A 15,026-nucleotide genomic window follows, 5' to 3' on the forward strand; every position below is an offset into this window, starting at 1 on the left:
GAGTTCATTTCGAGAGATGGCATCTGTGGCTCATTAGCAAATAAAGTACAGAAATTTTCTTATACAGGATTTCATCGAGTAGAATGATCTTTCGAGGTCATTTTACCAAATAGAAAGACCTTTCAAAGTCATGACCAGATTGTGAGAAAATGCCATGCAATATACCTAGAATTAATCAGATATTGTTTTAATATCCATGCGTTCATAACATACAGGAAGTATTTGAAAAGAATGCACATCAAAGTCAAAGACCTTTCGAGTTAAATGGAAAAGACCTTTAATTATTCTAATAGCTTTGTGGCAGGTTTAAAGTGTGGTCACATATTTGTTGACACGTCTGCCATAGAAAGGGGTGTCTATGTCCCCTTTCCTTGAATATGGATGGGGCTTGTGACTCTTCAACTAGTCAAGTCTCATGGCAGGTGAACCCCATGTGACTTCTGAGGTTAGATCACAAAAGCTCGGGCAGCTTCCACCTTGCTTACAAGAACACTTGCTTTTAGTGCCCTTAGAGTCTACGTAAGAAGTCTGCCTACCCTAAGGTCACATGCTAGAGACACCACATGTAAGCACTTCAATTGACAGTCCCAACTAAGCCCAGCCTTCCAGCCATTCTCCTAAAGTATGAGACATGGGAATAAAACCTCTCTGGACTTTTCAGACCATTTTATTAGATTTCACAGTTTTGTAGGTCATGAATGCTGTAAGGTTCAGCTGGATAATCTTTCTCTTCCACGTGGTGTTAATGGAGGTCACTTGATGGAACAGAAGAATGAACCAGCTGATTCCTGCCAAATTTCTGACCCACAAAATTGTGAAATATAATAAAATAGAGGGTTTTTTTAAAGCCACTAAGTTTTGAAGTAGTTTATTATGTAGAAATATGTAGCTGGTACAAGATCCCTCAGCCAGAACCCCCTGAAAGAAAAAAAAAGGATATAAGAGAATAATTTATGTACTGCTGAAAGGGAGCCTCATACTCTGTGAGTAGATAAAAGAATTGGGTAATATACAACCTAGTCACAGGAATAGGGACCATGAGTGCCATCAGGCCACCCTATTTAGAGGATCTTAAGATAACAGGTCAAAAAATGGCCCATCAATGTCATCCACAAGAATCCAATCAGTGTCTCAGCTGAAATCCTCCACTCTTACAGAATTTCAACCAGCAGAGAAGATATCCTTCAAAACTGTTTGCAAAGGCATAAATATCTCCTTGATAGTTAAGCATTTTTCAATTCTGCAAAGATTTAGAATTAAATATAAAAATGTATAAGTAATCAAAACCATAGCATTAATATTTGTGTTATTGAATCTGTGTAATATTAATGTTTCATATTTGTTATGTTTATAAGAATTTAGCCAATTCGAGTAAGAGATCAGTCTTGTAATTCCAATTTAAAATGAATAATTGAATAATTAATTTAAACTTGTGATTTCAAAATGAAATCTTAGTAAGGTTGCGTCCAGTTTGAGGACATTTAACAAAATTTAAGTTTCTTCAATATTGTAACGTTAATTTTTTTAATATATTTTTAGAGTACTCAAGAAGGTTTCTTTTAGTTGTCACATAGTTTATGTATCAAATGAACTTAAATGAATCTAAAATATTTGAAAGACATTTCACTAAGTTTTCAAAATGAGACAAACACTATTTAAAGTCAATGTATTTCCTAATTTAAACTCCTTACAAAAGAATTTCCTCATGAATCTGCTGAGAGCCATTCTTATCCTTTCTCTCCTAGGAATTTCACCAAGCTGTCAAAGAATGACTGGTCAATGCCAAGGGCAAGAAGAAAAAGGTAGTTCTCCCTGAAGAAAGGTGAAGAACCTGTTAACTACCAGCAACAGAGCTGAGCTCGGCCGTTTCTGGACAAAAGAAAGCTCTGCCTTGAGAACCACCTATCCCCTGTCAGTGCTCTGACATGCTCATGGTGATTTCCCTGCCTCTCTGCTGCATCCAGATAAGGAGATGAACACCGTTAAAAGAGGGACACCACAAACAACGCTCAGGGAGATCACCTGAAGTGGGTAAGGTCTTCCCCTTTAAGTGACAATTGCAATATAAACCTTTGTTCCTAGAATGCAGAAGCATTCTTTCCATTCCACCTCCAGAGACAAAGAACAAAAGAAATGAAATATATATGAAAGAATTAGAGTAAAGAAATAAAGATATTCTTAAAATCATCAAGTCTCACTATTGCACTTAGCCTACCCTTCTCATATGCTTCTAGAAACATGCATATGTACTTTTGTGGGCAACAGCCTGATCTCTGGCATTGGTCTAAGTTACGCCTCTATCTTATGTCTTTCTTAGGTTATTCAACTGATTTTTTTCTGTACTTCAGCTCTCAATGTTTAGCTCAGGGAATGTTGTTCTAATGACGCATTTTGCTCTATTCTCTTTGGCTTAGAAAGCCAGAGATAACCACTCTCGGGTTCGCTGGCCCTTGCTACTTCCAGATGCAGAGATTCATGTTGCCTGGGCAACAGAGGTGAAAGCTTTCCCTCACCCACCTGAGCAATAGATGATCCTTATCTTACCAGCCTCCCTTCCCCATGTGTATCTTAAATATTAATTTCCTTATAACTCTTTTGACTTTATGTGAACCACTCTCAGCATGGTGGACCTACCATATTGTCTGATCAGGTCCCTTTCCTGTTCCTGGAAAATCACCCAAACCCCATTGTGTGTCTATACAAGGATTAGCCTCTTCTTACTCCAGTTACCTTGGCCCCAACTGACTGGCTCAGGGATAACACTTAATCTCCAGTTGGGCCATTAGAGTCATTTTCCAGTTTTCTAACTGGACTTGAGGGGAAAAAATCCAGTAATCCTTGTTATGGGTTGAATTGTGCTAAGGGTATTTCTTTGATTTTCTCAAATTTGTGAATTTTCCAGTTTTCCTTCTGTTATTGATTTCTAGTTTTATTCCATTGTGATCAGAGAAGATACTTTGGATGATTTCAAACTTAAAAATATTTACTGAGACTTGTTTTGTATTCTAACATATGGTCTATCTTAGAAAGTGTTCCAAAGGCACTTGAGAAAAAATGTGTATTCTGCTTGCTTGGGTGGAGCGTTATACATATGTCTCTCAGGGCAAGTTTGTTTATAGTGCTGTTCAAATCTTCAGTTTCCTTATTGATCTTCTGTTTAGTTGTTCAGTCCATTATAGAAAGTAGGATATGGAAGCACTCACCTTTTTTTTTTTTTTTTTTTTTGGGCTGCATTGGGTCTTCGTTGCTGCGCTCGGGCTTTTCTCTAGTTTCAGCAAGCTGGGGTTACTCTTTGCTGTCGTGGGCGGGCTTCTCAGTGGCTTCTCTTGTTGCAGAGAAGGGGCTCTAGGCACGTGGGCTTCAGTAGTTGTGTCACGCAGGCTTAGTTGCTCCGCAGCATGTGGGATCTTCCCAGACCAGGGCTCGAACCCATGTCCCCTGCATTGACAGGCGGATTCTTAACCACTGCGCCACCAGGGAAGTCCATACTCAGCTATTATTGTAGCTATTATTGTATTTCTCCCTTTAATTCTGTCAATTTTTGCTTCATATATTTTGGGGCTCTGTTGTCAGGTATGTATAATACATTTATAATTGTTATATCTGTTTCATAATGAAGCCTCTCTATACTCATTCAAAAACTTAAAGAGATGCCCAGGAAATCTAGTAATAGATTGCGTAGCTCTATTCTTGCAGTTCAACATTTAACATAATATTTGGGGTATATTTAGTAGTTGCCCTAATGTGCAAGGTCTAGAAGCTTTTGTATAGTTAATTAATTTACATAAAGGAATTTTTTTACACAGGAAAAGAAAAAGATTAAGACAATGAAATGGATTTCTAATCAAATCTGAAATGAAAATCAGTTATAGAAATGCCTACAGAACTTCCTCTTCTGTGAAAATGTTATACTATGCAATTTATACATATACAAAAGATTTTATATATATACAAAAGATTCTTTGTAAGGCACCACTCACAGTAGATGAAATTTATGTATGTAAATGCCTGTCATGATCTTCTTAGTAATTTTGTAATCCAAAAAATGAATCTTCTATAAAGTATTTTTTAAAGTGCATTTTCTAGTTCTCTATTATGAAAAAGTAATTTGCTCTAGTTCTAGATAGTGAAAAATAAAAAAACAACTGCTCTGCTCTGTTCCTTTGCTGCTTCTTTATAGTGTCCTCCTGTGTAATTGATCCCAGTGCCCAGATGTTAAGGCTGCTATTTCTTCAAAACTTTAAAGGATGTGGAAGATTAGTTGTCTGTGCTTTTGATTCCTGTCAGAAAATTTCACTAGGTGGGTTAAGAAGCCTGAATGAGTCAGAGAATCTTTAAATAAGAAGACAAGTAAAGTTAGAAGCTATAAAGCAGCTTTTAAAAAAAAAAAGGTAAATATAAAAATTAAAAGTCCCATTTGATGTTAAATTATGGACCATATTCTGGTGCTGCAAAGGTGGGAATAATTCCCAGGCTCACAAAGGGCATAGATGATTCATTAAGATACAATGATGTGACATACTTTTCCTTACAATCTGCTCAGTCTTTAATTCCTCCATTTGGAAATGCACTGTCCCCTCCCTGGAACAGTAATGAAACAAGAGAGGCTAGATATAGTGAGTAGCCTAATTCTTCCCTTGTCTGTCACCACCTCTCCCAACACACACACACACACACACACACACACACACACACGTCATTTCTAATTAACCCTCATGGGAGTGAGAAATTGCTCCAGAAACGGGCTGGGTCTGGGCCAGTGTTTCCATCACCAGATTTGGGGCTGGGGAGGGACGTGAGAGTGGGCTGCCCTGCAAAGGAACGAGTGGGTCGATCTGAGGAGAGGACAGGTGGCCTGAATCCTCCAGGGCCCTGCTGAGCTACAGCTGACCCATGCTGCCAAAAAAGCAGGTAGATATAGAGATCAAGATCAGAGAGACCCCGGCTGACATGTTCTGATGGGGAAAAGGAGAGCTGGGGACTGGCCAAGCCTATGTAGGCAACATGGACATTTATATAACACATTACAGTTTATGAGCGCTTTCATCTTCAATATGCCATTTGATTTTAAGCAACTGAATTATGTAAGAGGCAGATAATATTCTTATTCCCGGATAATATAAGTATCCCCATTTATTCTCATAAATGAAGAAATTGAGGCTTGCCAGATATCACAATTTTAGTGAGGACAGAGCTATAACTCAAACCTACATCAGTTCATGCCTCTTAAGCTTGCGTTGTTTGGAATATCAGCCCCCAATAGACCTAATAGGTTAGCTGCACATCAAAACACAACGCAATAAATTCAAGTCTTCCAGTATGGCTGGAGCTGAGTTTGTGAAGCAGGCGGATGGTAAGCGGTTTGGCCGGGCTCATGAGCTGTTTTCAAGAACTTATAATTTATTCTAAAGGCAGTGGGGGCTTCCCTGGTGGCACGGTGGTTAAGAATCCTCCTGTCAATGCAGGGGACACGGGTTCAAGCCCTGGTCCAGGAAGATCCCACATGCCGGGGAGCAACTAAGCCCGTGCACCACAACTACTGAGCCTGAGCTCTAGAGCCTGTGAGCCACAACCTCTGCGCCCGTGTACCACAACTACTGAAGCCCTCACGCCTAGAGCCCATGCTCTGCAACAAGAGAAGCCACAGCAATGAGAAGCCCACGCGCAGCAACAAACACCCAACACAGCCAAAAAATAAATAAATAAATTTTAAAAAATAATAAAATCTGTGAACTTAAAAAAAAGAAAAAGGCAATGGGAAGGATGTATTCAAGGTTGTATTTCAAAACAGGGATCAGCAATCTATGCATCAGAAACCAAACCTGGTCCACTGCCTGTTTCATAACTAGTTTTATTAAACCACATTTGTGCCTATTTATTTTCATATTGTCTATGGCTGATGTCGTGCTACAAAGGTAGATTTGAATAGTTGCAACAGAAATCATAGGGCTCTCTCTAAGATAATTACTATTGGCCCTTAACAGAAAACGTTGGCTGACTGTTTCAGAGATCTCTGACTGTGATGTTGATTAGAGGGAACAAAGATGAGACACAGTAGCCCAGCCAGAAGTCTACTTCAAAAGTTTAGTGAAAGGGCTTCCCTGGTGGCGCAGTGGTTGAGAGTCCGCCTGCCGATGCAGGGGACGCGGGTTCGTGCCCCGGTCCGGAAAGATCCCACATGCCGCGAAGCGTCTGGGCCCGTTAGGCATGGGCGCTGAGCCTGCGCATCCGGAGCCTGTGCTCCGCAACAGGAGAGGCCACAACAGTGAGGCCTGCATACTGTGAAAAAAAAAAAAAGTTTAGTGAAAGATGACAAGAATCTGAAGTAGGTTTGGGGCAATGGCAATGATCTCAAAGGTCTGATGTGAGAATTCTAAAGGACTTGGAGCCTGGATATGTAATTTGAGGAGCTGGAAAGATAAGAATGATTCCAATTACACTATTGGATTTTTTTTAAGACAGTAATTGATGGCGCAGGATTAGATTCTTCACCCAGAAAGAGCATAAAGAGTGAGAGAAAAGGTCCCAGGCAGAACCTCAAAGAATGTAGATGTATAAACACTGGGCAAACAGAGAGACGCATCTGAGAAAATTAAGGAGTTCCCAGACAGGTGAGAGGACAGCCGAGGGTCAGTAGTGTCAAACACGCCACTGGATGGAGGTGAGGACCCAAAACTTGCCATTGGATTTGTCTAGAAGGAGCAGTTGCTATGGAAAGGCAAGAGGCATACCCCAGACTTTGGTGGGCAGAGAAATGGCAGAGAGGTGAGGAAGTGGGGAGAGAAATAGATACAACATTTACAAATGCTTGATTTGGAAGGGAAAGGTGGAGATAGACAGGCAGCTGTGGGGAAACCTAAGACTGAGCAACAGTTTCATTTTTTTGTTCTTTGTCTTTTACTAAAGGAACTCTGTGAGCAAGTTTAGATAATGAGGATGAGCCTGTAAAGAGAGGAACTGAAGATACAGGGGTCAGTGAGGCTGACTGATGGAGGATGGCTGCCACAGAGGCAGGAGGGAAAAATCCAGAGCAAGGAGAAAACAAGATCATTTATTGCAAGTGAAGAAGGATGCCACAGAATAGGTGGTTTGAGAAGTCATTATAGACGATGGCAAAGAGAAAAATAACTAGGGCAGCCCAGAATTGCCAGGCAGAACTAAAGGTCCAACTGAAGATCCATGAGTTGCGTGATTTTCTCCACCAGTGTGAACAGTTTAAGTAGAAAACTAAACACAACATCTCAGGAGTGAGGAGTTGCAATAACTCAATAGTTCAGCTGAGAGAAGTGGTATCTAAAGTCTTTGGTATAAAGGATACATTCTTATCCTTCCGGCTCTGTGAATATTTTTCACTTCTTGAATCAAAGTAGAGTCCCAAAGACTACAATTGTGGACCACAGCAACTTAGCCTCTCATAGAAGTGTCTTCACCCAGTTTCAATTAAATTTTCTGGCCTTTCCAAGCTATCCAGAGAGAGGTCCATATGGTGTTGTTCTGGGTTCCTGTTGTAACTTAAAGGGAAATTTTCACAATGTCGGGAGCCCTTGATGTCCTGCAAATAAAGGAGGAATTCACTTAGGTGGCACCAACCTTGACTTCCAAAGGGAACAGTACATCTGCAAAAGGAAAAAAATGAGAGCATCTATATTACAAATCTGAAGAGACCCTGGGAGAAGCTTCTGCTGACAGCTCGTGCCGCTGTTGCCCATTGAAACCGGCTAACGTCAGTGTCATATCCTCCAGGAATACCAGCCCGCAGACTGTGCTGAAGTTTGCTGCTGCCACTGCTACTACTCCTATTGCTGGCTGCTTCACTCCTGGAACCTTCACCAACCAGATCCCAGCAGGCTTCCGGGAGCCAAGATTTCCGGTGGTTACTGATCCCAGGGCTGCCCACCAGCCTCTCACGCAGGCACTGATGTTGACCCGCCTACAGTTGCTCTGTGTAACATGGACTCTCCTCCATGCTATGCAAACGTTGCCACCCAGCACAACAACAGGGAGGGGTGGTGGATTGCAGCCAGGGAAGTTCTATACATGCGTGGCGTCACCTCCCGTGAACACTCGTGGGAGGTCATGCCTGATCTCTACTTCTACAGAGATCCTGAAGAGATTGCAATAGAATAGTAAGCCACTGATTAAAAGGCTGTGACCAAGGAGGAATTTCAGGGCCAATGGACTGCCTCAGCTCCCTAATTTACTGCTACACAACCTAAGGTTGCACACTGGTCTGAAGGTGTGCATGTGCCCCCGGTGCCTATACAGCAGTTCCCTGCTGACGCCAGCCACTGAAGACTGGTCTGCTGTTCTTACTGCTCAGGCCACTGGGTAGGTAGGAACAACCACTGAATGGTCTTAAGCTCTCCTTCCACAGACTCTTAAACAGGAAATGAAAATAAGGTTGACAAAAAATAAAGTTTCCAAAAAGAAATTTCTGATTTCTTCTAATCTATCGATTGAAGCCCAACTTCACTGGAAGTTGTAGTAAAGACCCTACGTTGATCCTAAGCTGTGTTAAACCCAAAATTCAAGTGAGTCTGAGGATGTCTGAGACTCTAGCCTGATGGGGGAGACTCTAAAATTACCTTTATATGAGGGTGAGAGGAGCAAGATGGGAAACACATCTTAAGTGACAAGAGAATCAATGTATTGACGTCTTCAATGTTGATACAACCAAAGCTCGCCAATTAGTATTTCACCAAACTCACTGTGAGGCAATGAACACAAGGTATCAGCGTCATTGGTATGAAGAGTTACAATCTGAGGGCTTGCTTATTTGGAGGCAAGCATTGTTCCAGGTCCTTGTCCTACGTTGTCTCATTTAATGCAGCAAACTTCTGAAGGGGTATTACTATTGTTTCTCTTTAATAGCTGAAGAAACAGGCTTGAGTTGCTAAGTGACTTTCCTGAGATCACGCAGCCGGTTATTAGTAGCACCAAGCTCCACACTGGTGAAGCCATAACTATCCTAGACACCTCTCTAATGACAGGAGTATCATCAGCGCACAAAGTCAGGTATACAAGAAACTTCTGAAAATTTCTTTTACTCAGTTTAATTTCTAACTGAAGCCTCATCTTGAAACTTCTACTACTTTTAACCTGGGCCATTTCAAGATTTCACCACTCTTATTCTACTCTGAGTTAATGGCGATGTTTGGGAGCTGATGTGGTAGCAAGGCATTGGGTGCACCCTGAATCTTAGCAATCTGCCCACAGTAAATACTACTAACACAGCCATCGCTCCATTCAGTGTGGCCCCCGGGACCATGGGCCAAAACTTGTCAAGTACAGCAAATTGGTTTCTTTTGTGCTTTTTAAATGTAGAATTAGATTGCCTTTGGGCAGGGCATACACTCTACAGTTCTGTACAAGCCCCCTTAGTCTCCCATTCACACCACTTCCAACCTCACATGTATGTTACCCACCAGGAACCTGGATACGTTGAGTTTATGAGCCTGGTTAGAGAACCCACAAAGCCTTGGTCTCCATGGTCTTGCTTGCCTTAGTCTCTTCTGCTCTTGAGACCCAATCTCTGCTAGCACGACCAGGAAGTAGGGCATGAACTTGCCCATCTCTTTCTCCACAGCCCTGGGCTCTGGGGACTGTTTCTCATCTTGTGGAATCCTTTACCCACCATGCTTATTAAGGTCACTTTCTCTGGGCCCACAAATTTTCTCCTCCCTCCAGGGCTTAGGATTTGGAAAATAAAAGCCAGAATTTCCAAGTTTATCTGTCCCTTCCTCTCTGGAGGTAGGAGTGGGGGCAGGGAGGGGGGAACTTAGGAACTGTTTCAACAAAGAGAATACAGGGAGGGAAAAATACGATAATGGAGGATAAAATAATACCAAAATAGTATCTTGCCACTTTAAGTTTTTTAGAAGAAAAATGCCACTTGACTGTAAGGAACAAAGTATAGAATAAAGGCCTTTGGACGATTTGGGTGAGAGTCCCACTAACTTATCTTCTGGCACCAACACAGAAACCACACAGAAGGGGAAAATACGCAAAATACAGCACAGTGCATTTAATATCCAAGAAAGTTAGATACTGAAAAAGCTGTGCTTTCACATAAGAGCGATTGTACAAACCTCTTCTCAGCATGTATCTGGGAGCATTCTGAGAGCATGGTGAAGTGCTTTCTGGTGGTATGAGTTCACAGAGCACTGACACCATCTCGTTCCTTGTCCCATTTCTAATATGTGCTGGTTGACACCATCAGGGCTCTCATAAGTGGCGTCATTCTTCTTTTTAAATCACAGAACAGTTTTCTGTGTCCTCTTTGCTTTTCTATTTCTCCCAAGACGGCAGATGGAAAAAAAAGAATATTAAAAAATGATGAAGGACCAAGTACATGGAGAACGTAGTGTGGCATTTGTGGGTTTTTGTCTACTTTTATCTAAGTGTAGCTCTTCAAGGAGTCCCATGAGTCTGTCTGTTATCAAGTCGTTTATATGAGATGTTTTCTCCTGAAAAAAAAAGTGATAATTGCTATTCCTCTTGCAGTCTGGCAGTCTCTAAAAGCCCAGATTAACTTTCACCTCGAGACAATATTATTTGTACCAAGTCATACATGAAAATATATTCCAGGCCTATAGACTGGGTTCAGAAGTACAGAATGTGGAGATTTAAAAAGCTCCCTAGGGCTTCCCTGGTGGCACAGTGGTTGAGAGTCCGCCTGTCGATGCAGGGGACACGGGTTCGTGCCCCGGTCCGGGAAGATCCCACATGCCGCGGAGCGACTGGGCCCGTGAGCCATGGCCGCTGAGCCTGCGCGTCCGGAGCCTGTGCTCCACAACGGGAGAGGCCACAGCAGTGAGAGGCCCATGTACCGCAAAAAAAAAAAAAAAAGGCTCCCTGAGCAGCTGAGTATGCAGGTTGGGGACAGGTAGAGGTATGGCAGGTAAAAGGAGCGACAGAGAGATAGTGAGGGTCTGTGTGGGCAGGCTGAGTTTACCATCCCTTAAATGCAGCCTAGGGACCTAAAAGAATATGGAAGAATTGAACATTGCGACTGTCTTAGGCAACAAATGACAGATGATACTGGAGGCAGGACCGACCCCGAGAAATGGAAGACCTAGACATTAGTCACGGGTTTGAGGGGCCTAAGCAATGGTGAAAGCTAGTGGGCAACCAGACCTCACAAATGTTTGATTTAACCTCGCACAGCCATTCTGGGTAAATATTTTCCCTGGGTGCTGAAATGAGGGAACTAAATGTCAAAGGGAGTTAAATGAATTGCCTGGTCATATATTTAATGAAGTGATTCAGACCAGATTTCACCCCAAGTCCTTTCAAGTCCACTCAAAAGCCTGAACATTTTCTAAATTCACCAAAACTGACAGGGTACAGACCTGAGGTCCTCTCAGGCAGCATCCTATCCCAGCAGTGCTGGAGCCTGCAGTATTTCTCAAAACATCATCTGTGAATAAGAGCCCCACTCCAATAAGAATCACTCTAGCCACTTGTAAAAATTAGTAACTTCTGGGACTCTTCCCCAGATATTCTGATTCAGAAGGTCTGGAGTGGATTTCAAGAATTTTAACTTTCCTTAGAGATCCAGATATAAGATATCCAATGACATTGCTCCATTATCTTGGCCACTGCAGTTGAGTTATGGTTGGGCATAAGACCTAGGCAGGGCCAATTGATGTCTTCTCTAAGATTTATATATACACATATACACACACACTTGAAGAGAGCAATATTCTTTCTACTGATACTGCTAAGCTTTGAGGTTGTGAGCTAGGTTGGCTGGAGTTCCTCTTGCCTACCATGTAAAAAGAGATTCTCTATAGAAGTTTACAAATCAGAAATAAGCTTTCAAGTCCCCTGGATGTAGTGATGTCTAAAGTCTACCTTGGATCTCCTAGTTTTTGAGCCCATGCTCCTTTTTTCCCCTTTCTTAAGCTAGTTTGAGTTGAGTCTCTGTCACTTGCAACAAGGTGGCCTTGCTAGAGTTTACATGAAAGGAACCAGAAGGTTTACATGAGTGCAGTATGAGTCACCAATGTAATGGGACTTCTAAATTCACCAGGGTTATCCTTGGGTTTCAGGGCAAAGGGTCTAAGTTCCATGTTGTTTTTCTTGTACTTCTTAATCCTCACACTGTCCTTGGCTGATCCTGTCCACTTCTGTGTCTTCAGTTACAACGATTCAGAAACCAATATCTCCATCTACATCGCTCATCTGTGGTTTTGATCTTCTTTGGTTGTGATTCAAAGTCTGCTGAACATTTCCGCTTGGGTGTCCACGGGCCCATGAATCCAACAGGTACAAACATGCATTAATGATCTTTTCCCCCTCAGATATGATTCATCTCGTGTTCTTGTCTCTGTGAAAAGCATAGCCATTCTCCCAAGTCCAAAGCCAGAAGCCTGGGCACTCTACTTAACACCTCCCTTCCCAACACCATCCCTACCCTTCTATTACTACGTCAAGTTGGTTCTGCCATCTAAACTCCAAACATACATCTAAATACCCAAATACAGCTTACAAAGCTCTTCGTAATTTGACTATCGCTTACCTAGATTGTTCCATTTTTGTCCTCCTCTGCTGTTGGACTTTATGTGCTAGCCATTTTAAACTTTTTCAGTACCTTGAAGCACCATCCCATACTCTCTTTTGCCTCTGGGCCTTCCTATAAGTTGAGCAAGTTGTCTGGAAGTTTCTTCCCTCACCTCTCTCTCTGCCCGTGAACTCCTATTCATTCTGTAAGACTCAACTGAGATGTCACATTTGGAAAGACTTGCCTCTGACCGTGAGTATGGCTTAGGTTCCACTATTGTAAGTTCTCACAGTGTCCCAATAATTCCTTGTTGTAGCAATGTTCAGTATGTTTAGCTTATTTTTCAATTTTTTAAGAGATAGAAAATTTACATAAGTGGAGAGAGATAATATGTCAAGGATGGAAAATTAAATCATTTCTTCTCAAATTAATTTTTAAGCTTAACCCAGTATAATCGTCCACGGTTGGATTTTTTAATTGATAAAATTATCCCAAAATTCATCTAGAAGTATAATTGAATGAAAAATAGCATAAAAATTTCAAAAGAAAAAAGAAATAATGGGAAATTGACCTTATCAGTTATCTAAACCTGTTAAAGATATAAATGTTAGAATACTGCTTAAAATTATTCAGTGGGTTTTTATTTCATTAATAAAATTTCTTAACAAGGGCCTACCTGAGTTGCATTTATTTGGTGGGACCTAATTTCTATTCAGACTCCTACCTACAAGGCTGTCTGGGAAGTATAGTGCTAGCTTTCCAAGCTAGGGAGAAAAGGGAGATGAACTAGAAGGAGGGGGGAATGGAGGTTGAGCTCTAACCATCCACACCCACCCCAAGAATTCTGTTCCTGGTTCTGAGTTTGTTCCTGGTCCTTGTCTCAAGACTTGGAATTATTTTATTGACTTTGTGTAGCTATCTTTTGGGGAGGGGGGTCTTCTCCATGTACTTCTCCCATTTCCCAACATAAGCTTCACAAGGCCAAGAATTATGTCAGTATTGTTCATTATTATATCCATAGAGATAATGAATAAATACCTGTTTGATTAAAATGTAAATAAAAGAGGCCTCACTGAGCCTTGAACGATTAGACCCACTGCTTAAGGTAGTGATGCATTCTGAAGACTACAGTTTAAGAGAAACAAAAACAAGCTAGACTGAATTACAAGAGGATGGCATTGATGATGAGAAGCTACAGGTACCTTGTCATATAAGGAATGGAAAAGGAAACATTTTAGCTGAAGACAGAAACTCAAGAAAAATGGGAGTGCTGACTTCAATAATTTGAAAGTCTATCACGTGGAAAAAGGAGTAGACTGATTTTGTTGTTTCAGAGAATAGGACTAGAACCAATGGATGGACATTATAGGGAATCAGAGTTCAACTCAGCATCAGGAAGAATTGCCGCCTAACATATTCACCAGGAGATGGTGAGTGTCTTTCCACGGGAAATGGCCCTACTCAGGGATGTGGTTCCTTTATCACTGGGTCTGGGTGGTGGTGGACTGAATGACTTCTGAACCCTCTAGGATCTAAAAATAGACATATATCTTCCAAATTCTTATTGAAATGCCCGATTATGCAAGTTGTTAATGTTTCATTTCTTTAGGACTAAAACAAGTCATTCATAGCCTTAGACCATGACAAAGCCTTCAAAGAATTCCAAGCTACAGCATGACTGAATTGTAGATCTGGAAATACACCAGACCCTTTGTCATCCTTCACCTTCCAGTCATCCTACACCGAGTAGCTTTATCATTCCGCACTTCACACAGCTCTTCACACAGTATTAGCAAGGCAATTTCAATTACGCTCATTGGCTATTCACCCCCATACTCTCTTGGTGGGAGGCTGATATTCTCCTCACCTTAAAAGCAAGCAGAGGCACAGACACTTGAAGTATTTTTCACAAGGTCACTGAAAATTAGGTGAAGGCCCCAGCAGCTGAGCCTGGGGCTTGATTCCCTGAGTCACACAACCCCTCACTGCTGCTCTGCAGGAGGCCTGGGCTGAGAGTCTCAGGAAAACATGGCAGTGGCTTTAGTTCTGCTTTTCTGCTCATGCTTTTTTTTTTTTTTTTTTGAATATTCAAAGATCATCCCCTGTTTTATTTATTTATTTATTTATTTATTTATTTATTTATTAACAACCTTATTGGAGTATAATTACTTTACAATGGTGTGTTAGTTTCTGCTTTATAACAAAGTGAATCAGCTATACATATACATATGTCCCCATATCTCTTCCCTCTTGCGTCTCCCTCCCTCCCACCCTCCCTATCCCACCCCTCTAGGTGGTCACAAAGCACCGAGCTGATCTCCCTGTGCTATGCGGCTGCTTCCCACTAGCTATCTATTTTATATTTGGTAGTGTATATATGTCCACGCCACCCTCTTACTTCATCCCAGCTTACCCTTCCCCCTCCCCATGTTCTCAAGTCCATTGTCTACATCTGCATCTTTATTCCCGTCTTGCCCCTAGGTTCTTCATGACCTTTTTTTTTTTTTAATATTCCATATAT

General features: G+C 41.5%; 1 pseudogene; it reads left to right on the forward strand.

Annotated features, from left to right (window-relative positions):
- The first annotated feature begins 7,531 nt into the window (after positions 1 to 7,531).
- Positions 7,532 to 8,359, forward strand: LOC132437271 (small ribosomal subunit protein uS2-like; annotated as a pseudogene).
- Positions 8,360 to 15,026: the final 6,667 nt, after the last annotated feature.

Source organism: Delphinus delphis, chromosome 14 (genome assembly GCF_949987515.2).
Source record: "Delphinus delphis chromosome 14, mDelDel1.2, whole genome shotgun sequence".
NCBI classification, from domain to species: domain Eukaryota; kingdom Metazoa; phylum Chordata; class Mammalia; order Artiodactyla; family Delphinidae; genus Delphinus; species Delphinus delphis.